General features: G+C 44.5%; 1 protein-coding gene across 3 annotated transcripts in view; it reads left to right on the forward strand.

The window, feature by feature from the left end:
* Positions 1-798: 798 nt before the first annotated feature.
* The window catches only part of MSANTD3 (Myb/SANT DNA binding domain containing 3), a 41,189-nt gene continuing 15,512 nt past the window's right edge, over positions 799-26,475 (forward strand). The window contains exons 1-2 of one of the 3 annotated variants that reach the window (XM_019949109.3): positions 799-894; positions 983-1,188. The gene's annotated coding sequence lies outside the window, so the exon portion shown is untranslated. Of the gene's footprint in view, positions 895-982; positions 1,189-13,716; positions 13,934-13,975; positions 14,114-26,475 lie in introns of those variants that run through there. The other 2 variants (XM_019949110.3, XM_073806342.1) reach the window with 2 other exon arrangements.

The raw sequence follows: 26,475 nt of genomic DNA on the forward strand, positions 1-26,475 counted from the left end.
ATTGTGAGCTTCCTGAGGGAGGGCCCACACTTTCCCAAGTATTATGAACACTGGGTCTATCATTACCTAGTTCCTTTGAACCACAGTGATAATCCTAAAGATCGTCTGCCTTCTACAGACCCATCCCTAGCTACTTGCTCCTCTTTTGAGCGCCCCCTTTCCTCATCTTACATTATGGTGGAGTGTTCTAACCCCGCTACAGTGTAAGCAGGGCTGACGGAACCTTGACATAAGGGCGGGTGGGGTAAGTACAAGTGTCTGGGAGAACAGACAAGCATGGAATGACAAGCCTAGAGACAACCTGGGGGCCATTTCCCAGGTAGGTGCAGACCTGAACCCTGATCTGGGCCGGCTTTTCCTCCTACAGTATTAGGAATTCTCCTGTGTGGATGTTGGAGTGTGGGGGTGAGGTTCAAGGAACCCCGCTCTCTCACTTTCTCTAGTATCTATCAAGTGGGGGAGCCCCGGGGGGACAGTAGCCAAGTGGGTACCCGCACTCAGCAGCCACTAACACATATTTCTGGAATAAATGGATGGGTAGATGAAATACTTGTGCAATGGAAACTTCTTGTGGCTCCTCCCTGGCAAGAAGTATAATCCGTATAAACCCCGCCATCATTCGCAAATCCAAGGCTCGCGTCACTCTGCCCATTCCACGGAGGCCCCACCCACCTCCGGGCGCGGCCCCGCTCGGCGCGCTCCCTCGGCTCAGCTCGGCTCGGTAGCACTCGGGGACAGGCGGGGCCTTAGTCAAGTTCCGGGCCACAGTGCGCTTGCGCAGAAGGTGGTACGGGCTAGTGGGGGGGCGGAGCCTGCGGAGCTCAGGCGGCGCTGATAAGGGAAACAAGGAAAGGATCGGAATGGCAGTCAACTCTGGCTAAGTGGGGCAGCTTAGTGAGTGTTTGAAGTGTACGCAAAGAGAACATTTTGGGGACTGACCTGAGTTTACACTTTTACTGATTTTGCCTTTTTTTCAATTAAGCTTGGTGGTCAAGAGCTGGTGCTTTGCAGGTCGCGGTCTGTTCTGACACCGCGTGCCTCTGTGTGGCTTTGGGCAAGTTACCTGCCCGAGCTTCAGGGTCTATCTCTGTGAAATGGAGCTCACGGGACTTTTGTGAAGATGACATTAGACAGTGTGTGTAAAGTGCTTAGCACAGTGCCTTGCACAAAGGAAATGCCCAGTAACTGGTAAGTGCCGTTACTATCATGAACGTTAATAGCATAAGAATTATCATAACGTGTTTTTTTTGTGTGTGCCAGGATCTTTTGTATGCAACTATTATGCTGGTAGTCTTTGGGAAATATCAGAGAACATGAGCAGTAACAGGAAATTAAAGACTGGAAAATGTGCTGATTTTAGAAATGAGAAAAAAGTAGATCTTGAAAAATGGACTCTGGTAATCTTGACTTTTACTGAGCACCAATCAAACCCAGGATGGATCATATCAAAGGTAGTTTATGAGGGGAATTCCCTGGCGGTCCAGTGCTTAGGGCGCTGCGCTTTCACTGCAGAGGACGCAGGTTCGATTCCTGGTTGGGGAAATAAGATCCCCACAAGACACGCGGCCAAAAACAAGCAAAAAAAGGTAGTTTGAGAGCCTTTAGAAAAGGAACTAGTATGCACTATGAAGCAGTCTAAACTCTCTAAGAACAAATAAAGCAAGCCAGCTTAACCTTTTTGAATGGATAGTAAACTGATAGCTCAGTGGAAAAACTTTTTGTCTTTTCTGGACCTAAGTCATTTGAACAAAGGTCTCAGCCTGAGATGCTACCGCATTGTAAGCGCCTTTCTTGTCAGCGAGTCTCTTTCCATTTCTGACATAAATCTTACAAAAATAATTCTTTTAGCTACATAGGTAATATGTGAATACCTTTACGTTGTAAAAAATTAAAAAACTAAAAATGAAGGGAAATTCCCCCAACATCTCCTCCCAATTCTATTCCCAACTCCACTCATCAGTTTACTGTGCATTTTGTTCAGATACTTCAAAATCTAGCCCTACCCTGACTTGTAGCAGTTAGGACCTTATTCTGCCAACTGAATACTCAACAAAAGGAAGCAGTTTATTAGTCTCATTCGAAAGGAAGCCCAGGGGTAGGAGTGCAGAGCCAGCAGGCTCTTTCTGTCTTGGTTTCACCATCCACAGGTTTGTCCTCATGGTCACAAGGTGATTGCTGCTTCTCTAAAGGTGAGTCCACATATTAGCAGGAAAGGACAAAAGCCATCTTGTGAAGTTTTATATTTTAATTCAAGAAAGGAAGCCTACTGGGCTTCCCTGGTGGTGCAGTGGTTGAGAGTCCGCTTGCCGATGCAGGGGACACGGGTTCGTGCCCCGGTCCGGGAAGATCCCACATGCCGCGGAGCGGCTAGGCCTGTGAGCCATGGCCGCTGAGCCTGCGTGTCCGGAGCCTGTGCTCCGCAACGGGAGAGGCCACAACAGTGAGAGGCCCGCTTACCGCAAAAAAAAAAAAAAAAAAGAAAAGAAAAGAAAGGAAGCCTACCAGAACGTCGTCTGCCTACAAGTCACTGGCCATACTGTATCACATGACCCCTCTATCAACAAGGGAGTCTAGGGAAGTAATTTACTTTTCAAGTATCTAAACTATAGAATGGCACAGTAAAAGCAAGTTGTAAATATCTTTTGGGTAACCGAATTTTCAGTGTCTGCCACAGAAATATAGAGTTTCCATAAATGAACTCACACTATATATGTTTTGCAACTTGCTAGTTTTCCTTGGCGATATGAATGAATTAGAACTTTCCACGGTGGTCTGTGTGAAACTTCCTTGGTTGCTTTAGCTGCTGCACAATACCCTCGTTTCATTATTCTAAGGCTCACTTTTTCATTCACATGTTATTATCTCTAAAATTAGTATGCATCTTACAATTGCTGTCAGCTAGGCAGCAGTAGTGATGTAGCTGTCATCACCTGCTGGAGATGCTTCAAAACTTGCAGAATGGATGTTAGCAGCCTGGAATATTGATGATCCTGAGTCTAAACATGATTCAGATGGTTCAGACTCTGAGAAGAAGATTTATATATACTTTAATCAATTTATTTGATTAATACTTTCATTTTAATGTATGCATGAGGATGATATGGAGTTAAAAATCCATGTCTTAAGTTTCACGTGGCCTTCTGAATAAGTATAAAATAAAAATTATAAATGATAAGAAAGCTTTATTTGTTTATTTTTAAAAATTTATTTTATTTATTTATTTTTGGCTGCACTGGGGCTTCGTTGCTGCGCGCAGGCTTTCTCTAGTTGCAGCGAGTGGGAGCTACTCTTCGTCGCAGTGTGCGGGCTTCTCATTATGGTGGCTACTCTGCTGTGGAGCACGGGCTCTAGGCGTGCGGTCTTCAGTAGTTGTGGCATTTGGGCTCAGTAGTTGTGTCTCGCGGGCTCTAGAGCGCAGGCTCAGTAGTTGTGGCACACGGGCTTAGTTGCTATGCGGGCTGTGGGATCTTCGAGGACCAAGGCTTGAACCTGTGTCCCCTGCATTGGCAGGTGGATTCTTAACCACTGTGCCACCAGGGAAGTCCCTGTGTCATAGTTTTATTAGGAGCATTTTTCTTTTTCAATGATACATAAAATAATGATGTCTATAATTATGACATCCTGAAGTCAATGAAATATGATGTACTACACTATGACTATTCCGTAGTTTAATCATTTTCTTATCAATAGGTGTTAAGTTTTCACTTTTTTTTTCCAATAATGCTTCAGTAAACCGCTTTTCATGCCTTTTTTTCCATATGTGCAAATAGTATTTCTCAAGATTCCTAGAATTTCATATTTAAAAATTCTAATAGCTACTGTCCTCCCCCCAAATCCATAACTCCAGTCTAATACTGGGAAAAACTGAGGAGCATCCTATAAGATACCTGACTGATACTCCTCAAAATTGTCAAGGTTGGGACTTCCCTGGTGACGCAGTGGTTGAGAATCCGCCTGCCAATGCAGGGGACACAGGTTCGATCCCTGGTCCGGGAAGATCCCACATGCCACGGAGCAGCTAAGCCTGTGCACCACAACCACTGAGCCTGTGCACTAGAGCCCGTGAGCCACAGCTACTGAGCCTGCGTGCCACAACTACTGAAGCCCATGCACCTAGAGCCTGTGCTCCACAACAAGAGAAGACACCGCAATGAGAAGCCAGCGCACCACAACGAAGAGTAGCCCCTGCTTGCTGCAACTAGAGAAAGCCCATGTTCAACAATGAAGACCCAACACAGCCAAATAAATTTATTAAAAAAACATTTGTCAAGGTCACAGTGAACTAAAGATAGTACAGCGTTGCTATATACCTCCACACTCTGTTTCTCGTATTGTTAACATCTCACTTAAGTATGGAACCTTTGTCACAATTAATGAACCAACACTGATACATTATTATTAACTAAAGCTTATACTGTATTCAGATTTCTTTAGTTTTTGCCTAATGTCCTTTTTCTATTGCAGGGTCCCATCCACAATAGCACATTATTATATTTAGTCGTCATGTCCCCTTATGATCCTCTTGGCTGTAAAGGTTTCCAGACTTTCCTTGTTTTTGATGTCCTTGTCATTTTAAGGAGTACTAGTTAGGTATTCTGTCCCCCAGTTGGGATTTACCTGGTGTTTTTCTCATCATTAGACTGGAGTTTTGGGTTTGGGGGAGGAAAACCACAGAGGTAAAGTGCCCTTCTTATCACCTCATTTCAAACCTATCAACATGACTTATCACTATTGATATTAATCTTGATCAGCTGGCTGAGGTAGTGTTTGTTTGGTTTATTCAGTATAAAGTTGCTCTTCCTTTTCTCCCTTTACATACTGTACTCATTGGAAGAGTCACTATGCACAGCCCACACTTAAGGAATGGGGAGTTATGCTGGAATTCTTTGGCGTGGCAGATTTATCTATTCTCCCTCATTTACTTATTTATTCAATCATATATGTATGGACTTATGATATTTATTTTATACTTTGGGTTCTAATTCAATACTACTTTATTTATATTATTGCTCAAATTGTTACAACTATGGCCAATGGTGATTTTTCAATTGGCTCCTGTGTCTCTTTGACACATCCCCATAACTGTGTGTGAATGTGTATGTGTGTGTGTGTGTGTGTGTGTGTGTGTGTGTGTGTGTGTGTGTGTGTGAGTGTGTATGTATGTAGTTTAGCTCTTCTTTATCTTCTGGCACTACAAAATTTTCCAGACTCATCTTGTATATTTCCTACCCTATTAATAGAACCAACCATTTCTCCAAGGAACCCTGGTTCCTTTTATTGGAGAATGGTATTAGAATCTAAGATCTGGGCATTCTGAGTGTAGAATTCTCTAGTTAAATGTATCAATCGTGCCTTGTATAGCTTTGCTTTTTGTATCTTATATAGGAAAGTATTATCGTTTTTGACGAAACGAACAAGATCTGTATATTTTTATTATTTTTTAAAATTTATTTTTGGCTGTGTTGGATCTTCATTGCTGCATGCGGGCTTTCTCTAGTTGCAGTGAGTGGGGGCTACTCTTCATTGCGGTGCACGGGCTTCTTATTTCGGTGGCTTCTCTTGTTGCCAAGCATGGGCTCTTAGCACGGGGGCTCTAGAGCACAGGCTCAGTAGTTGTGGCGCATGGGCTTAGTTGCTCCGCGGCATGTGGGATCTTCCAGGACCAGGGCTTGAACCCGTGTCCCCTGCATTGGCAGGCGGATTCTTAACCACTGCGCCACCAGGGAAGCCCTCTATATATTATTTTAATACTTGTACAATTTTCTTTTACATGTAGCTTTAAAATTCATCTGGAATTTTAAAAATATGATGTAGAGTAGAAATGTTATTTCTTTGTAAATGGATAGCTAAGTATCTCAACCCATTTGTGGACTAATCAATCCTTTCCATATAGTTTATACATATGATATTCCCACATGTCCAAGAATATGTTTGAGCTTTATTTTAGTCGTTGGATTTAGTTATCTATTCCTGTATAGCAACATGCAGGCTTAATTTATATGAGTTTATAGAATATTTTGTTATCTGGTAAGACAAGTCCCATCTCTGATCAAAAAAGTAAAATAAAACTTTCTTCACTATTCTTGAACATTTTCTCTTGCAGATGAATTTTAGAATCAACTTGTCAAATTCCATGAAAATGCTTTGGGGATTTTAATTGGTATGCACTGGACCCTCCTTTCTTATCTGGCTACAGAAGTGGTTCTCAAACCACTGGCTGTAAGAATTAACTCTAAGAACTAAGAAGAAATGTGAGAGCATAGAGCCTGTAGAGAGAAACAGGACTTTTTTAACACCAGGATTTTGACTCTGCTATTTTTGACTCAAGGACATTTTGAACACAAGTTTAAGAACATAAGAATATCAGTCGGAATTATACAATCATTCACAAATTTTTGTTGAGAATATATATTCTGGAGTCAATTCTATTACACTCATTTAATTCCTTGGCCAGTGAGCACAGTTAAATGATTTCCAAATTTTTACATTTCTATTTTACTGAAATTATAATTAATAGAATTAATAGGATCAATTCTTTTCTATGAAAATTTTCTATTTTAAATTTAATTGATTAGCTTTTCTGCCATTTTGAGTGCTAGTTTGTGAACAGTGTTTCTAGCAAGTCCTGTTTTCCCAAGTCAAGGTTAGCAGATCTGACATTTGCCACATGCAGTTTTAGCCTTTGTCAATTTTATTTTGCATTAATTATTTCTGCCAGAAATATTTATTATGAATTGGACAAAATACTGACATCTTATACTTAATTACTGATTAATTTATGAGAATGCTGTAAGCAAATCCTTTCAGATACTCCAGAAGAATAATATTTCCTTGTCATCTTTCATTGACTTATTGCTTTTTTAGCTTTGCCCATAGTAATACTAACTACTCAAACTTACAGTAGAGTTAAGAGCAAGCTAACTCTTTGTTGGATCAAAATGTCCTTGGTGAGAATATGCCCAGGACTAAAATGTTGACCAGGTCTAAAACTGTGGAGTCAAAATGGCTGCGTAAAATAAAACAAAAGAAAAATAAGCAAACAAACACATCATACACTGCTTTGTCAGTCCTATGAAGTACCATAGTTTATTGAATTATTCCCTATTGATGGACTTTTGGGTTGCTTCCAGTGATTTTTCCCTTCTCTTCCTGCCCCTCCTCCTCTTTTTTTTTTTTTTTTGGGTTTTTGGCCGCACCGCGGAGCATGTGGGATCACAGTTCCCCGAGCCCCAACCCCCTGCAGTAGAAGCGCAGTCTTAACCACTGGACCACTGGGGAAGTCCCCTCCCTCCCTCCCTTCCTCCCCTCCCTCCCTCCCTTCCTTTCCTCCCTCCTTTCTTTCTTTCTTTCCCTCCCCCTCTCCCTGTCCCTCTCCCTCTTCCTCTCCATCTCTCTTCCTTCGTCTCCTCCCTATACCTTACTTTGTTTTCCATTATCAAAGCTGCAATGAACATGCATGCCTCTTTGTAATCACAGGCAAATGTTTTTCTAGGAGAGGACCTAGAAGTGGAATTGTTGAGATAGAAATTTGATAGTGAAAAAAAGAGAGTAGTAGCATCTAATATTGAAGCTACAATTAGGGATCTAAACCAGACTCTTCATTTTTCAGACACTAAACCTCTTCCCCAAGATTTCACAGCCTATTAGTAGTAGCAAAGTAGGTCTAGAAATGTAGAACAGGGACTTCCCTCGTGGTCCAGTGGTAAAGAATACGCCTTACAATGCAGGGGACACGGGTTCGATCCCTGGTCAGGGAATTAAGATCCCACATGCTACGGGGCAACTAAGCCCCTGCACCACAACTACTGAGCCCATGTGCCTCAACTAGAGAGGCTGCATGCCGCAAACTACAGAGCCCATGTGCTCTGGAACCCACGTGCTGCAACTACAGAGCTCACGCACCCTGGAGCTTGCGCGCCACAACTAGAGAAGAGAAAACCCGCCCGCCACAACTAGAGAGAAGGCTGCGCGCTGCCACGAAAGAGCCCACATGGCACAACTAAGACCCAACACAGCCAAAGAATAAATAAATAAATAATAAATAAATAAATCTTAAAAAAAAAAAGAAATGTAGAACAGTTTCAAGCAGCTCTATGAAAAGTAACACAGGCTTGTAGCAGTGTCTTCAGACATTTAAAAGGGGTTAGACCTCATGCAACTGTCGCAGCTGGTGGAACAGTCTATGTAGGCTGCTGTTGCCTCGAGTTTAGTGTTAGCCTGAAGTTGCTGTAGGTCAGCCAGATTGGCAGTTGGGAAGGAAAGCTGGATGTGGACAAGATCAAGGACAAACTAGAACCTTCCAGGGCAAATTTGGGCCCACAAAGAACACTGGGACACTCGAGGACAAACTGGAACCTGCCTCTTGCCCCAGCTGACATCGTGACTGTGACCTTGTAAGAGACCCCAAGGCAGAACTGTTTAGATAAGCTGCTTCCTGACCCACAGAAACTGTGAGATAATACATGTTCATTGGTTTAAGCCTCTCAATTCTGGTAACTGGTTACACCACAGCGAGTAACTAATAAACCTAGATACTGATAGCGTGTTCACCAAAACCGCCTCAACATCAAATTGCCGTGGCACCAGCAGTACCAGTGGCCAGTAGCTTGCAAATCTAGCCACTTTAAAATAGACAGGGTGGGTCTCATGGAAAGGTAGAGTATAGGCATTTGAAACCCATGAGTTCTGGAATTTTCAAGCAGCCTGGATTTCATTCTGGCCCTGATAGCCCATCACTTTCTGACCTGGCACTCTTCTAGGTTGCTCCCTCATCAGTAGCTTTTGGTCTCCTAATGACTCCACCTGTATGCTCTTGTTCAGCACTCCCAGCTCCTCACCCCTCATTCCTTCCCTGGACAGCTGGATCCTGTAAGTTGAGGCATTTTTGTTTTTCTCCATGCCCATGTCTTACAAAAGATATTTGGATCTATCTAGCCATGTGAATAATAGTCTGCCCTTCTCCAATTTAGGGAAGGGGATGTTCAGATAAAAAAATCAACTCTAGGGCTTCCCTGGCGGCGCAGTGGTTGAGAGTCCGCCTGCCGATGCAGGGGACACGGGTTCGTGCCCCGGTCCAGGAAGATCCCACATGCCGCGGAGCGGCTAGGCCCGTGAGCCATGGCCGCTGAGTCTGCACGTCCGGAGCCTGTGCTCCGCAACGGGAGAGGCCACAACAGTGAGAGGCCCGCGTACCGCAAAAAAAAAAAAAAAACCCAAAAACAAAAAAATAAACTCTATGTACTTAGTGGTAAGTATCACTGCCAGCCTCTGAAGCTTCCTAAAAACTATCCTCCTGCTTGTCTGGTGTTTGATGTTATGTTTGAAGAGAAATGTGCAAAGAGACAGATTGTCTAGCAGCCAGAGCTTGCTTAACAGGATAGCTGTATCTTGGTGGGGTCACCATAGATTAAGGGCTATCCAGTCTTCTGTTATGTGATAATAACATTTATATAGGAACTACTAAAGTGATTTATATATGTAACTCATTCAGTCCTCTCAACAATTCTGTGATGTAGGTATTCTGCTTTATAAGATCATTCACCATCTTACGGTCACTAAGATTTTTCAGGAAAGTCTCAATTTCAAAAGTCTTGATCTGTTGTCATTAGCTATCCAAATGCTTCAGAAATTCTGAGATTTCAGTATTTGAACTATACCTCAGACTGTCTCTACCATTAGAGAGTGGATTGCAAATACTTTTTTTTTTTTTTGGCCACAACACACAGCATGAGGGATCTTAGTTCCTAGACCAGGGATGGAACCCACACCCGCTGTAGTGGAAGAGTGGAATCTTAACCACTGGACCGCCAGGGAAGTCCTTGCAAATTCTTTTTATACTATTTATTCTGACATTTGGTTCAGAAAGTATGGTCATATTAATAGAATGATTTCAGTGCATCTACCCACCCATGCCAGCTTCTGGTGAATACCCCTACTCCCAGTCTCTGCTGTGTGGGGTGGTAATTTTTGTACCAGATGATACCTCCCTTCCATTTCATAACAGCTGATTGAGTTAAAGTGGACTTCTAGTCCAAAAGCAATCAATTCATAGGCTGCCAGCCTGCATCCTATCTTGCAGTGATGAGCTGGGCCAATCACATTTTTTTGTGTGGGTAAATATGAACCAAGAGGCGAGCAGGAGGTTTCTACCCTAGGCTGGGGAGTCCATGATGGCCAGGTGCAGGTGAGTAAGCAGAGGGAGCACGCTGAGAGGTAGGGAAGAAGGAGCATATATCCAGAGAGAGACAAAGGTGTAACAGGACAAAGAGGGAGATGGAGAAACAAAGAAAGTCAGAGGCAGAGACATAGAAAGACACACTGACCTCAAATGAGAGAGAGAAAAATTGGTTCCTAGTGGCTCTTAGGTTTCTGTGAGGTCCTACATAACTTGGGTTGTTCCTGTATTTCAAATTCACCTAAAATTCAATAAACACCTTTCACTTTAGCGAGTTTGAATGAATCTCTTCCAGGGCTTCCCTGGTGGCGCAGTGGTTGAGAGTCCGCCTGCCGATGCAGGGGACACGGGTTCATGCCCCGGTCCGGGAAGATCCCATATGCCGCGGAGCGGCTGGGCCCATGAGCCATGGCCGCTGAGCCTGCGCGTCCGGAGCCTGTGCTCCGCAACGGGAGAGGTCACAACAGTGAGAGGCCCGCGTACCGCAAAAAAAAAAAAAAAAAAAGTTGTAAAGAATGAATCTCTTCCTTGCCACTAAGAAAGCCTGATGAAAGTTGTCTCTAATGTCCATACTTAATTCAATTTTAGGGATTCTGGATCTGAGCAGTCAAAATGGTTGGATAAACTAAACCTCAATGTATTAAGAGAACTGTACTTTCTCAAAACTGTGGAGTATTCAGGTTGGATGATCAGTGCATTTTCTCTCCCTCAAGAAAACTTATGTAACAACCAACTCCTGTGTCAAGTCTGCTTGGTGAGACTGGATCTGAACAAAGGAGAAACTGTTTTCAGAGTTATTCTCAACAAGCTATCAGGGTGCAATGCATCACTCACCTCCATCACTGGAATGGCCCTCCTGCTCTTGAGGAAGGGACAAGTCACACAGATGGGTTCTGTTGAAAGGCTTCCTTTTATTAGACTCTGTGTAGGCTCCACCCTTCTATTGACTCTTTCTACAGAGAAGTTATAGCAACTTTATTATTAATAATAATAGATAACATTTATTGAGTGTTTTCTATGTAACTTGCACTGTACTAAGCCTTTTATAAATACCTTACTGAATCCTCAAACAACCCTGTTAAGTACGTATTGTTACGTCACTTTACAGATAAGACTCAGGAGGGTTAAGAAGCTTGTCCAAGGGCAGGGAACAAGGAGGGAAATAAGGGAACAAGGAGAGAGCTGGGAGGGCAGTGACCACATTACACACATTACGAGATGCCCTTGTCACATTAGTTTTGGAGATAGTTTACTCTCTTTTATTTATTTATTTATTTATTTATGGCTGTGTTGGGTCTTCGTTTCTGTGCGAGGGCTTTCTCTAGTTGCAGCAAGTGGGGGCCACTCTTCATCACGGTGCACGGGCCTCTCACTAGTGTACTCTCTTGATTTGAGGAGGAGACACGTGATTAGATAGGAGTTTCTGTTTCCTTAGCAGGATTTCTGCATGTGGCTCATGTCAACCATCATTATTTTAAATATTATTATTTTAAACAATAATAACAATACTCACAACATGCAGTAATAATAATGATGTTAATCATGTATTAAAGTCAAGACTAGAAGCTTTCATCACCCTGCCAGGTAAGTATCATTATTCTCACCTTAGAAATGAAAAACCTAAGATTCTAAGTGGTTAACTTAGTTCACAAACTATAATCAGTAAAGTCAGGATTCAGGCACCTGTCTGTCTGTTAAATTCATTGCTTTCTTTTCCCTCACTGTACCACCTGTCAATCAAATTTCCAATCTGAATTGACTATTTTCACACCCCAGTAGTTTTCCCTTGGCTGTATCCTCATTTTAGAAGGAAATCTTCATAGACATCTAACATGGGACTAGGGTGGAAGACTCAAAGTGGAAATGGTGTACTGCCTTGGGTTGCAGTGAGATGAGTGTCAGAAAGTTTGCCAATAGTAACTCTCTCGGGATGGTCTTAGTTTCCGAGTTCTCTGGACAATTTCAAAGCTTCTTGGACACCAGACAAATTATTGTTAAAATAATGAACAAGGAGTAGTATAACTCTAGGTTATAGTAAGGGTCTTTATTTTTATTGGTGCTTCTGACCCCTAGAAGTGTTTGGGTGTTTCTTTGTAGTCAAAAGACCTGGCTCAGCCTCTCAGCCTCTGAGCCAAGTGGGTCTGTGGGTCATGGGAGCTGGGAGGGTGGCAGTAGCCTCACATATAATCAAGACATTTTTACAAAATGAAAAAATAGCGAGTGTTGGTGAGGTGGTGGAGAATTTGGAACCCTCATACATTGCTGATGGGAATGTAAAATCATTCATTTAGCCACTATGGAAAATCTTTTTGGCAGTTCCTCGAAAAGTTAAACATAGAATTACCATATGACCCAGCAAGCCCACTCCTAGGTATATACCCCAAAGAACTGAAAACAGATACACAAATACGTTTACAGGCATATTCAGCGCAGCACTATTCACAGTAGTCAAAGGGTGGAAATAACACAAATATCCATCAATGGATACATGTACAAACGCACTGTGGTATACATACAATTATTTAGCCATGAAAAGGAATGAGGTACTGACATGCTACAACCTGGATGAACCTTGAAAACATCATGCTAAGTGAAAGAAGCCAGACACAAAAGACTACATATTGTATGATTCCATTGATATGAAATGTCTAGAATGGCCAAATCCAGAGAGACAGAAAATAAATTAGTGGTTACCCCTGGTTGGGAAGGGGCGGGGATAGAGAGTGACTGCTTAATGGGGAGGGGGTTTCCTTTTGGGGTGATAAATGTTTCACAAGTAGAGATGATGTGGTTGCTTAACATTGTGAATGTAATAAACGCCACTGGGTTGTTGACTTTAAAGTGGTTATTTTTATGTTATGTGAATTTCACTCCGATTAGAACAACAGAAAGTTCAGCAGCCCTCTGTGCCCTTCTGAGCTTGGAATCTTCCCAATGGATACAGGGCAAAAGAAACACCTAGCCCCCATCCTTGTGGAGGCACTATAAAAGGTGCCTTGTCCTAGAGTGGCATCTGTCGTGCATTCATTCATCCGCGCACAAATTCCCACGTACTCAGCGCACAGTGTCTGAACCAGGTCCTGGGGTGCTGAGGGTAGTCTCTGCCCTCGAGGTGCGCAGCCTAGGGGGAGACATCCCGCAAATTAAAAAAACAAAACAAAACACAACTCCGTGATGAACCCAGCCAAGGAGCGTTGTCTACTCAAGTAGCAGGGTGTCCCGAAGGAAAAGGGGCCTTTCTCAGATAGGGGGTTTGGACTGGGCTATTTCGCGTCCATGGCCGCCAAATACCTTGCGACAAATACATTCTTTTGTTGTTCATGGAAATGAAACAGTTTTTCAAGTCCTTCAGGAGCTCGTCCGCAAAGGTGGGAAGAGGGAACTCACCACAAGAATGTCAGCCAGGAGGGAGAGGGGTGGGTAGGCGGAGGACCCCCTGCGCCCCGCCCCGAACCTCGGGGGAGGCCGGCCACCAGGGCTTGGGGAGGTGGGGACTGCGCGGGGCCGCGCTCCCGCCCTCCTCGGCGCCTGCGGACCCGCAGGCGGCGGGCGGCCCGCGAGGGGGCGGCGGCTCCCGGGCTTTGTGGCCGCTGCGCGCGTGGTGGGGCCTGACCGGCCGGGGGCGCGCCGCCGCCGCCCGGCGCTCCGGAGCCCGCGGCCCTCCCGGCCGCCCAGCCTGCGAGAGGAGCCGAGGCCGCCCGCGCTCGCATCCCGCCGGCCCCTCCCCCGATCGCCGTGGCCGCTGCGCCGCCGCTGCAGGTAGGACGCTGGCCCGCCGGGCGGGCCGCAGCGACGCGGGGGCGCGGGCGAGGGTCAGGCGGGAGGCTCGGGCCAGACGTGCGGGGGCCGCGCGGCCGGCAGGGCGGGCTTCCGGCCCAGGCGCCACGACCCCTGCCCCGCAGGCCCGGCTGCCACCTCCGCGCGCCGCGATGGGACTCGGTGAGTGGGGCCGGCCTGCGGCGTACAAAGCCCCACGGCGCGGACCTCGGGGAGATTCAGCGTCGCACCCGGGGTCGGGGGACTCTGGACTCCGGGAGTGGAGGAGCCACTTGGGAGGAATCCAGATGACTCGCAGTGCCGGGGTCTCCCCATCCCGGGGTCCCCACTGTATGCCGGGCACTGTGCTCGCGCTTTTCCATACTCGTCTCCTTTAAGACCCCTTGTGTCCCTTACAGGGGTGTAATGGGAGGGGTCTCTCACCCAGAGGCTGAGGGCCGAACATCACATCGGTGCCCTCCTGACCTTGGGAAATCTCCTTTGCTCTGAGCCTTGGCTCCTGCTTCTGTAAATGGGGGTGAGATGGGGGGAGGGATGGTGGCAGGGGAGTGCGTCGTTTAATGCCTATCCCCAGGTGCTATTGTGAGAGATAATGTACGTAAATGATCATAGCTAAATATTGAGCACTTTCTATATACCAGGCCCTAGGTACCAAACAGTTGGCATGAGTTATCTAATTAAGTCATCACACTGGCGCTGTGATGTAGCTACTATAAATTGCACGAGTAATTTTTATTTAGGAGTAGGAAATAGAGAAGATTATTTAGTCTCCTTATTCTGATTCAGGAGATTGGGTGACTCTTAGGTATGGTAACATTTAAGATCACAGATGTTCCTGCAGTGTCAGGAGAGTGGTTATAGGATATATTTGTTACACATTTAAAACCGGGAGGTAGGATAATATCAGGGCCAGGCGTGTGCATTTTAGTATGTCAGATAAGTCAATTGTGTTACCAAGGAAATTGTTGAATTCAAAAACATAGTTCCTGAGTTAGGACTGAGGACTGCTAGGGGAGTTTGGGGCCAGAGAGACAAGGGGTGGACGGGGAGGAGAAGGGAGGATTCTGAAGCTCTGGAAGAGGATATGGAGGAAGGGACCAGCGTCTACCACCCCAGCAGTTTTCTGGACCAGGATTCCATCCTGCCCTTAGAGACCAGGCATCCTGTCTGGGAGGAGAGAGGGGGAGGGATCCTGGGGTGAGATCAGTGAATTGTCTCTTCTTATTCCCAGGACACCCCAAAAGTATTCAGATGGGTTGAGAGCCAGGGTGAGATCAGTGAATTGTCTCTTATTATTCCCAGGACACCCCAAAAGTATTCAGATGGGTTGAGAGCCAGGCCTCCTAAAATGTCATGGTCGCTTCTCATGATTCTTGAAATTCTTTTACTATGTTTGAGGCGATTGGGATGCTCAACAACCCTGAAGATTGGTAAGGTGCTTCAAATATCAGTACAAAGACAGAACTGATGTAATGAAGGAGTGTGTTTGAATACAGTTCCCTTGGTTAGAGAAGCAATGGGCCTGAGGAGATTATTTTGGGGTTCAGTTTGAAATGGGGAGAACTGGAAGGCTTTGGACCCTGAACAAGGAAGAGAAAGGCAGGAAGGGCCAGGCATTGCACCCAGGAGCAGGGGGTAGAAGGAGAGCTGAGGACCCACAACACCATCTGAAGAACACCCACCCGGCCCGCTAGTGCTTGGCTACCCAGAAGGCACCCCTTCCTCTCCCGACTGTGACCGTGTCTTACTTGAGTGTTGTTTAAGGTCGGGGCTGAACTCGGGCTGACTTTTCTCCTGAGTGAGCAGGAAAGGCTTCTTAGAGAAGGGTTGTTTTAAAACCAGGACTTGAAGGAGGGGGTGTTTGGGCACATAGTGATGGTGAAAGTAGGGAGCCGTGTGCCTAGTAAAGAAGAGTAGCTGCTTTGGAGAGACAGACAGTGGGAGGTTCGAATCCTAGGTCTGCTATTTCTCCGCCATGTAATTTTTTGGTGAGGATTAAAGAATGTTTTTTCAAATGCCTGGTAGGGAGCTCAACAAGCACTAGGACTTTTTTCCCTGTCCATGGTGACAGTTGTTTAATTCTTGTCTGCTGAGCACCAGTCTTATGCTGAGTCATATGCTTCATGCCTGGGAGAGAGATGAGTCAGAAATTATGTGTTTCCCTTAGGAATTTCCCAGCCTAGTGAGGGAGATGGACACAATGAGCAAATCACAGAAAATATGGGAAGTACAATCATATACAACTGGCAGTGAGCTCAGAGAAGAGTAACTCGTTCATTCTGGATAGAATACTCAGGGTTAATCTACCTCTTTAACGAGATTTAACAAGATGAGACGTTATCATAGAGGTTTTGAATGCTACACAAATTCCTAACTTCTATCTTTTTTACCTCTGTCTTGTCTTTGCCCTGATACCCTCTCTCTTAAAAAAAAATCTAGTTGCAGTGTGTACGTAGTTTGTAAACTGCCTCAAACTCATTTTAGGAGGAAGCTGTTATAAATAAAATAAACATAATAGCCTGGGTATTAGTTGAGGAAGGCTTCACAAAAATTTCATGAGAGTTGGACTTAAGGGTTAAAGATGAGCCCTTGGTGGATCTTGGGGTAAAGAATTCCAGCCAGAGGAGGCCCCATGTCTAGAGGCATGAGAACACAGTAGGTTTAAGGGCACGAAGGTGAGTTTGGTCTGGCCGGGTTGAAACATACATGGAAAGGGTGGTTTGGGGTGGGGTAGAGGGGGCACTGTAATTGGGGCCAAATCTGGAAAGGCCTTGAATGCCTTGTGAGCAGTTTGGACTTTATTGCTTAGGCAGTGGGGGAAATGTCAGAGGTTTACACGCAGGACTGTGGCATCATCACTGTGTTTAAGGAAGATCCCTCTGGTGGCTGTGTGGAAGAGGAGCTGGAAGTTTGGGAGATCATTTTGGGAGACTAGGGCTTACCTTGGACATAGGCAATGAGGATGGGAGCAGAGAGAAGAGATATTGAGGTAAAATATGTAGTAGTGGTAAATGTGATGAGTGGTACCATGTGATTGAAGAGCACGCTGAGGTTTCTGCTTTGAGCCAAGTTAGTGTGGCTGAAATTATCAGAAATCAGGAGGTCTGGGGGTAGAGGAATAATTCGTTTGCTTTTGGAGGTTTCTGAGGTACCCATAATGGACAGCTAGATAGAGGTGGCTAGGAGACAATTGGAAATGTGTGTGGTGCTGAGGAGAGAAGATGGGGCTGGAGAGAGGTTCTCCCTGACACCCCTACTTTCTTTTGAACAAACACCGAGAGTCAACTGTGTGCTCAAGATACAAGTAAAATGTAGTTCCGTGCCTCAGGAGCTCAGATAGAGGAGCCCCTCAAGGGTATGGATAGATTGCAGTACAGAGTAATTCTGAGGGCTGCAGGAAAAGGTAAATGCTTGAGACCCTGGGCCCAGAGATTTTTTTGGGTTTTTTTAATAAATTATTTTTTATTTGTGGCGTGCAGGCTCAGTAGTTGTGGCTCGCGGGCTTAGTTGCTTCGTGGCATGTGGAATCTTCTCAGACCAGGGCTTGAACTTGTGTCCCCCGCATTGGCAGGCGGATTCTTAACCACTGTGCCACAAGTCCGGGCCCAGAGATTTGAGAGCCGTTGATGCTGAAGTGGTGGGCCTAGAGGAGAGAGTCCTCACAGACAAGAAGCAGCCTGGAGCAGGAACACCTACATAAGGGGACCTTCTGTATTGTAAAAGCACTTTCTGTGGAGGGTACTTTAATAATGACTCCAAGGGGGCTTCCCTGGTGGCGTAGTGGTTGAGAGTCCACCTGCCGATGCAGGGGACGCGGGTTCGTGCCCCGGTCCGGGAAGATGCCGCGGAGCGGCTAGGCCCGTGAACCATGGCCGCTGAGCCTGCGCGTCCGGAGCCTGTGCCCCTCAACGGGAGAGGCCACAACAGTGAGAGGCCCGTGTATCGCAAAAAATAAAGAAAAAAATAATAATAATGACTCCAAGGGAATTTTAGGGAGACTGGGATGGGAGTGGGGAGATGGATTAGGAAGGAGCAGTGGGGGAGGGGAAGGAAGGGGTCAGGACCTTTAGGAACCTGCCTCTGGTTCACAGAGGGAACTGTGAGGGAGGGGGGAGCTCTTGCCTTAAACACAAGGCTGGTTCTGCTCACAGTCACCCTCAGAAGCAGATGGTAAAAATAAACACTTCCCAGTTACTTGGCTGCCTCGAGTGGGTGGCGAAGGGAAAGGGGAGGGAGAGCACCGGAGGAAGCAAATTTAGTGCTAGATTTAGACTGGAAGCTCCCCTAAAGGAAAGATAGAAGACAGAGAGGGTGCAGGTGAGTGGCCATCCTGAGTAGACAGGTCTGAACATGTGAGAGCAGGTACACAGCCAGGTGTGCACGGGGACAGTAATGTTTGACTGTTCCTACCTCTGCGTCAAATGAAATCATGAAGGCATCATAGCTGTAGAAATTTGTTGTATCATGTTGTAAAAAATTTGGCATACAACAGTATTTACAAGAAGAAGCCAGGAAATGATTTTTGTTATGAGAAATCCTTTATAGAGGAAGAAATTTAAGATAGTAGAACATCTAGATATAATTAGTAAAAAATGCGAATGGCGAGCAGGTTAGTTTCAACATATATTCCACAAATATTTATGGAGTACCTTCTGTGTACCAGGTGGTCTTCAAGGAGCTGGGGCTACAGTAGTGAAAGAGAGATCCCATCACCTGCTTTAGATGTTTCACTTGGAACTACTTAACCTATAGAGTTAAACCTGGGCGTGGGCCTTAAATCCTCTGAAGTGCTGAGATCACTTTATTCTGTGGCAATATTCTCTTACTTTGGCTAGTAGCTCCACTAGCCTCATAAATAATCAGAAAATACCATCTATGCGTCTTTGGCAGAGAACTGTGGAAATCAGGTTGTAGAAAAACCATTGTAGCAGCGGTGCTAGTAATGGACTGCCAGCACCGGATGGGGCTTTAGAGAACACCCATTGCAGCTTTATTTTTTAGAGATGAGGAATCAACAGTCAGGGAGGAAAGGGGACTTGCCTGACGTCACAGAGTGAGTGTCAGTGTTGAGAGCAGTGCCCTCGAGTTTTCCATTGGGAGAGTGGGGAAGGCTTGATGGTACCTAGCAAAAGGGCATCTTGATGACAGGAGGGTTCCAGAGAAGAGAGGGGGGAGGGGTTGAAAACAAATAATGAAGCTTCGCTTTTAGGCCCTCCTCTGTTACTGGGACCCCAGGAACCCCCGTAGTTTGCTCTAAGCCTAAGTTTCCTCATCTGTAAAATGAGAGGATTGGACTGAAGTCCTGTTTTAGTTATAACATGTTAGGATCTATGTTGTTTCCAAAAGAAGTTGTTTTGGGGGATGTGGAGTCAGGAGAAAGAGTCAACAGACCAGGATAGGAAATAGGCTTTCATCTCTTTAGAGCAAACTGATCACCCATAGCCTGTGGCCAGGCCTCCCTTCAGGGATTGGCTGCCACATTTCCTGCAGCTTACTCACCAATTCTGTGTTTGTCCCTTCTTTCAGTCTTTACAAAGTGGCCCTGCTTTGTTCTAATGCTAATTCTATTTCCAGTCTATTCTGATAGGAATTAAGGTCCTTATTCTAAATCCCACCCAATCCTGGAGTAACATCCCTGGGCACATCTCTGTGACTGTGCTTATCACACTGCCTTGTCACCAGCCCATCCACAGTACACTGTGTTGTGATATGTCTTCGCTGGACTGTGGTCTCCTGGATCTTAAGGAATACCCCTCCCTCCAGTACCTGCGCATGTAGGTGCTCTAGGTGCTTGTTTAATCCTCCTGTATCCTCTTTGCCTCTACTTTCTCTTGATCCCCCACCGTAGTGTGGACACACACACGTCCTGGTCATTTCTCACTTTGAAACAGTCCCTGGCATGCACCGCCTCCTTTCCATTAACATCACCACCACTCAGAATCCAGGTCCTTTCTTATCAATTATTTATCTGAATGATCTCCTTCAGCCCTCTCTGTTCATATCCTATACATTCTTAAAGATCTAGCTCAAATGTCCTCTTGTTCATGAAGAGTGCAAATTAGCCTCTTCTCTCCTCTGAGCACCCAGGGTGCTTTGTCCTCTGTTATGGTGTCCATTCATTGTACCTCTCCTTTTGGTTGTCGGTTTCTGTGTGCCAATGCTCCTTCAGCTTGTCTTTGTATCTCCCACATACTCTAGGACAGTACTGAGCCTTTGGCAGGAGTCCATTACATATTTGTTGAATTGTATGTCTATGAATAAAAGAGCCAATAAGTATTTGAGTATATGCTGTATTTAGACCACTGTTCTACTTTTGGAAGCAGTTCAGTATGGGTGAGAGGGGTGCAAAGAACTAAAATTTATTGAAGATCTAGTCTGTGCTTCTTCACTCCCATTGCAGGATAGTTGTGTAGAGGGAATAAAGCAGAGTAGGGAGTATTAACCCTGTTTTACAGAAGAAGCATTAGAGGTTAATTGACTTGCCCAAAGTCACACAGCTAGGTGAGTGCTGAATTCAGGATTTGAGCCCAGGTTCTCTGCATCCACTGTCTTGGTTATTTCACTTCACTTTAAGAGCAGTAGTGCATTAATATCCTAATATCTGTCTGAGATCTCAGTGTCACAGATTTTTAGTCATGGTTCCCATCCTGAGTGTTGACTTCAAAGAACTCCCTTTTCTACAAATAGCAGTAGAAGTAAAATCTGGCCAACTTTCTCTGGTCTTTGCTCAGATTTTAGGACTTAGTTTGACCCTTGGTGGACTTAAAATATCATTAGGTGATGTGTTAGTCAGCTTGGCCTGCCATAATAAAAGACCACAGACTGGGAGGCTTAAACAACAGAAATTTATTTCTCACAGTTCTGGAAGCTAAGAAGTCCAGATCAAGGTGCCGGCAAGGTAGGTTTCATTCTGAGGGCTCTTCTCTTGGCTTGTAGGTGGCTGCCATCTCTCTGTGTGCTCACATGGCCTCTTTGTAAGCCCTGGGGTTAGTGCGGGGAGGGGCAAGCTCTCTGTTGTCTTTTCTTCTAAGGGCACTAATCCTCTTGAACCAGGGCCCCATCCTTAGGACCACATTTAATCTTACTTCCTTCCTTAAAAGCCTAATCTCCAGATACAGTCACCCTGGGAGTTAGGGTTGCAGCAAATGAATTTTTTTGGGAGGGGAGGATACAAACATTCAGTCCCCTAACTGATGGATTTTTAAGGTGCATATTAAATGTACTTATTACAATCTTCCGGTGGTTTAGTCAATGTTAGTGTTTTGGGAATTGTGCTGATTATTTCCTCTTTGTTCTTTTATGGTATTAGAATCCTGCTATTTTATTTAGTCTTGTCTATGGGTCTTTGCTTAGCCCAAGAGGAACTTCCATTGCATTTGGATTTTGCTATTTTATTTGACCATTTTTACTTTAATGCAGCTTTTTGGTGTACTGATTGTTTTACCATGTATGATACTCATTCTGTGCATGGTAGACAGTTTTATGACTAAATCAAAATACATTCATTCATTAAATCTTGCTGAGGCTCACTGTGGGGTCTCTGGGCTGCTTGTTGTTCTACAACCATGCATAAGAACAGGTAGCACTCTGTCTAGCAGAACAGCAGCCAAAAAAGATGATCCGTACAGAGGGGAGTTGGAGTTCCCTACAAGGGAAGGGCAGTTTCTAATAAAGGCTAATGTAGCAGAGAAGGCTTGTTGTGTTGTCATCTATAACCAGTTATGGACGTTCCTAAGCAGTTTTAAGCTATAATGTGCTTTCTAGCCTCGAAGTTTCTATTAACAAGCTTCTCTTGGAGATCTCTTTCTTTGGGAAGTGTTTGTTTACTTAGGACTGTCAGGTGCTCAAGCAGAATGTCAGCATCCAGTTCCCCTTGAGGTGTGGACCATTTTAAAGCTCCATGTTATTGCTACAGTTACTTTTCAAACATACATTCTTAGCAGATCAACAGTGGAAATTATTTCAGAACCCTAGTTAGAGTGAGAGGGGTGCATCTGGGTTGGGGTGGGGAGCTGTGGACCCTAGGTTTGAGACCTAGAAGGGTGGAGGTGATGGGAGTGGGGAAGGGAGGGGAGGAGCCAACAAATAGAGATGACAGAAGCAGGCACAGCTCTTCCTAGGTTGTCCCTGCTGACAATCAGATTGCTAATTGATATGTAATTTGAGCTGGGGCACTAGAGGCTGTCACTAGGTCTGAAAGAAGAGGGCTAAGCAGATCAGAGAGCAGCCTGGGCTTGGAGTCAGACCTGGGTTTGAATCCTAGCGCTGCTACTATTTGTGTGATCACCGGCAAGTTACGGAGCCTCACTTTTCTGATCCAGGAAATAGGAAAAATAATTGGTTTAGTGGGGATAAACAGCCTGCTTCAGGAGGCTGTTGGGGATCCACAGGGGACCTTTGGCGGGTACACTGTCTCACACCAGAATCCCTTTATAGCCCGGAAGGATGCAACCACATGGCCGAGGGAGGCCTGCTGTTCTACAAAATTAAGCAAAGTAAATTGGTAACTTAGATTTACTTAGCTAGTGATTAAATAATAGTTTAATTAATAGGCTATTAATGGTCCCCAGGTGTTGGTAATTCTGAGTATTTGCTTTTGAGAGCAGTTGTATAATTTCTTCTGGTATTTCTGATACTTTCATAAAGCTTTGTGGGGTTTTTTTGTTGTTGTTTTTTGTTTTTTTTAACAGTGTAACAAATGATGCTCTCAGGGGCTATTTTTGGGAAGATTAAATGATATAGTGCATATTAAGCAGTTAGTGTTGTGTCAAACTCACAGTAAAGGCTCAATAAAAATTATCTGCTGGGGCTTCCCTGGTGGCACAGTGGTTGAGAGTCCGCCTGCCGATGCAGGGGCCACGGGTTTGTGCCCCGGTCCGGGAAGATCCCACATGCCGCGGAGCCACTGGGCCCGTGAGCCATGGCCGCGGAGCCTGCGCTCCACAACGGGAGAGGCCACAACAGTGAGGGGCCTGCGTACCGCAAAAAAAAAAAAAAAAAAAAAAAAAAAAAAAAATCTGCTATTGTAATTATTGCTCTTATTAGAGACTTAACTGGCCACACTTAGGTTAAGATCCTTATGAATTTAGACAACCCCCAGCCCACCACCACCTGGTGGCAGTTAGTGGTACTGCACACATTGTGAGGAAGAATTATTAAATTGCTTGGAACTAATTCCATGTAGTTTCATTTCCACTAAGTATCAAAGGAACTTTGTGCAGGCAGAGTATGGCTTATTTGCCGAGAGCTGCAATTCATATATCACTAAACAATGAAGGGACATTTTTTCACTTCCATAGTTGGCATAGATTTAAAAAATGTTAACAACAGAAGTCAATGAAGTGGGCATGTCAATTAGTACACCATTTCTGGAGGGCAGATGGTGATGGAACAAAAGTCTTGAGTGTTTTTATATTTTGTGGCAACCATTCCTCTTCTGGGAATTTATCTTGAAATAATCAAGGATATAAAAAATATTTATTTAAAAAGAAAAAAATATATAATGTATAAAATAGCATTAATATATAATGTATAAAATAGCATTACCTTTAACAGAATGAAACAGGGAACAATCCCTTTTTCATTTGTGAATCAGATTCCCAATCCTTATAACAGTGATTTTTAATTTTTATTTATTTATTTTTTTTGCGGTACGCAGGCCTCTCACTGTTGTGGCCTCTCCCGCTGCGGAGCACAGGCTCCGGACGCGCAGGCTCAGCTGCCATGGCTCACGGGCCTAGCCGCTCCGCGGCATATGGGATCTTCCCGGAGCAGGGCACGAACCTGTGTCCCGTGCATCGACAGGCGGACTCTCAACCACTGCGCCACCAGGGAAGCCCCAGCAGTGATTCCTAAAAAGAGCGGGTAGACATCTTCTGGGGGCAGAAGAATTGGGATGGGCTTCAGATCAGTATCTGCTCTGGGGGCTGTGTAGTTTAAGAACATTCATTTAGTATACCTATTGATTTCATAATAAAAACTATAGAATATAAAGTTGAACGTAGTCATCTTGGCAGATAGAGATCATATAGAAGAGATATATTATAGGGAGGGTGTGTTAATAAATTTCAGTTTGGGAACGCTGATTTATAGGAAATAGGAGTATTGATGAAGGCAAAAATTAATTTTGGACTTTTGGGGAAGAAGGGGCCTGGATTGGATCATTGTAGGAACATTAGAGCAACATGACTGAAGCGTAGGCCTGATAATTTAGGGGTACAGGGACACATCTCCAAAGATAAATTCCCCCTTATTTCTCTTTGCCCAAGACCTGAGGGCCAAACCACCTTTGACTTGTCTAAATCTCTCGATTTCTGATACTGATGTGTCCATGATGAATGTGAGGTACCTTGTATCTGGAGACACTGATCACACTAACTTTAACTTTTGGGAGGAGGTTGTACATAGTGGGGGACCCTGAACAGGCTCTGTTGCCCCCATGTAAAGCCTACATTCCTTGGCCTCTATTTCAAGGCTCTCTGATCTGGCTGGGTCCCCTCCAGCCTCAGATCTAACAGATTTCAGTTATTTACAACAATAGTAACCCCTCCCCAGGCATAGTAGGTGAAGAGCTGACTTGTAATGGTGTGATTTTAAATCAGTGTACCATAAATTTAAAAGTCACAGCCTCCCCCCACCCGCCAGCTTTGTATTGTGGAACTTTTCAAGTGTACACAAAGATCAAGAGAATAATTTAATGAATCTTTGTGTACCCATCACCCTTGTTCAAATGTCCCATTTTTGGCCAGTGGGACTCCTTTCAAGTTAGTTTCTAATTCTTTCAATACAGGTTGGTCAGGTTTTTTTTGTTTTCTTTTGTTTTAATTAATTAATTTATTTACTTTTGGCTGTGTTGGGTCTTCGTTGCTGTGTGTGGGCCTTCTCCAGTTGCGGTAAGCAGGGGCTACTCTTCGTTGCGGTGCGGTGGCCTCTCCCATTGCAGAGCACGGGCTCCAGGCACATGGGCCTCAGTAGTTGTGGCTCGCGGGCTCTAGAGTGCGGGCCCAGCAGTTGTGGCGCATGGGCCCAGTTGCTCCGCAGTATGTGGGATCCTTCCAGACCAGGGCTCAAACCTGTGTCCGTGCATTGGCAGGCGGATTCCCAACCACTGCGCCACCAGAAAAGCCCGGTTGGTCAGTTTTAAATGGACTATATCATCAGTATCTTGATGCTTGCCTGTTATTCTGAAAAATCAGAGGCTTAGAGAATGTAAGGAGGACTGGGCATGTCGGCCCTTTCCACGAAGGGGACATGCAATGCTTGCTTTATTGCTGCATTCTCTGTTGCTTAGCAACATTCTTGCCATAATGTAACTGAGAGATTAATTTGTAGGAAGTTTCCTGTGATTAAAAGATGTGGAAAACTGTGCAGTCATAAAACACACATAGGTTCAGTGGAATAAGACATTTATTAAGCATTTATTGTGTGAAAGATGCTGGCTCAGCACTGGGGAGGATGGCAAGATGACCTAGGGAGTCATGGTTGAGTAATTTGGAGTCACCCAAGGTGAGAGCTCAAGAGATAGTTGTGAAATGATACTAAGAATACCAGGCTATTCAAACTCACAGAAGCAGAGGGTAGAACAGTGCTTACTGGGGGCTGGAGATGGGGGGGTGGGGGAAACGGGGAGATGTTGGTCAAATGGTACAAAGTGCAGTTATGTACGATGAATAAGTCTAGAGATCTAGTGTACAGGAGTGATGACTGTAGCTGATAATATTGTATTGAATACTGGAAATATGATGAGACTAGATTTTAGGCGCTCTCGTGAAGCATATAAAAGGTAACTGTGTGAGGAGATATGTAATCGTAGTACTACCTTATTTGTAGTGATTATTTCACTATGTATGTTAAATATATACAATTTTTATTAAAAATATAAAAAGGTATGTAGACTGTAATAATGATAAGGGAGAAAATGTAATGTCATTTCAAAATTTTAAAATAATATAAAATTGGTAACTTTTACTATAATATGTGAACAAAGACTTTAAACGAATATGTGTTAAAAAATGGCTATTATTTGGTGTGTTTAAAGAAAAGATTACCAAACTATCAGGACAGTCCAGGTTCTTGACTTCTGAAGTCACCATCTTTGTGATCTTGTACAATCCATTTCACCTTACTGGCCCTTAGTTTAGTTCCCTCAGTTGAAAAGAGGGATAAGGAAGATGTGGTATATAGGTACACAAAGGAATATTATTAAACCACAAAAAAGAAGGATAGCCTGCCATATATGACAGCAGGGATGGACCTTAGGGTGTTATGCTAAGTGAAATAAGTCAGACAGAGAAAGACAAATACTGTATGATCTCACATGTATGTGGAATCTAAAAAAAAAAAAAAAAGGAAGAAGAAGAAGGAAAAAGAAAAAGAACTCATAGATACAGAACAGATTGGTAGTTGCAAGAGATGGGGAGTTGGGGGGGGGCAAAATGGGTGAAGGTGGTTAAAAGGTACAAATTTCCAGTTATAATGTAAGTAAGTCCTGGGATGTAATATACAGCATGGCGACTATAGTTAAT

Source organism: Tursiops truncatus, chromosome 6 (assembly GCF_011762595.2).
Source record: "Tursiops truncatus isolate mTurTru1 chromosome 6, mTurTru1.mat.Y, whole genome shotgun sequence".
NCBI classification, from domain to species: Eukaryota; Metazoa; Chordata; class Mammalia; order Artiodactyla; family Delphinidae; genus Tursiops; species Tursiops truncatus.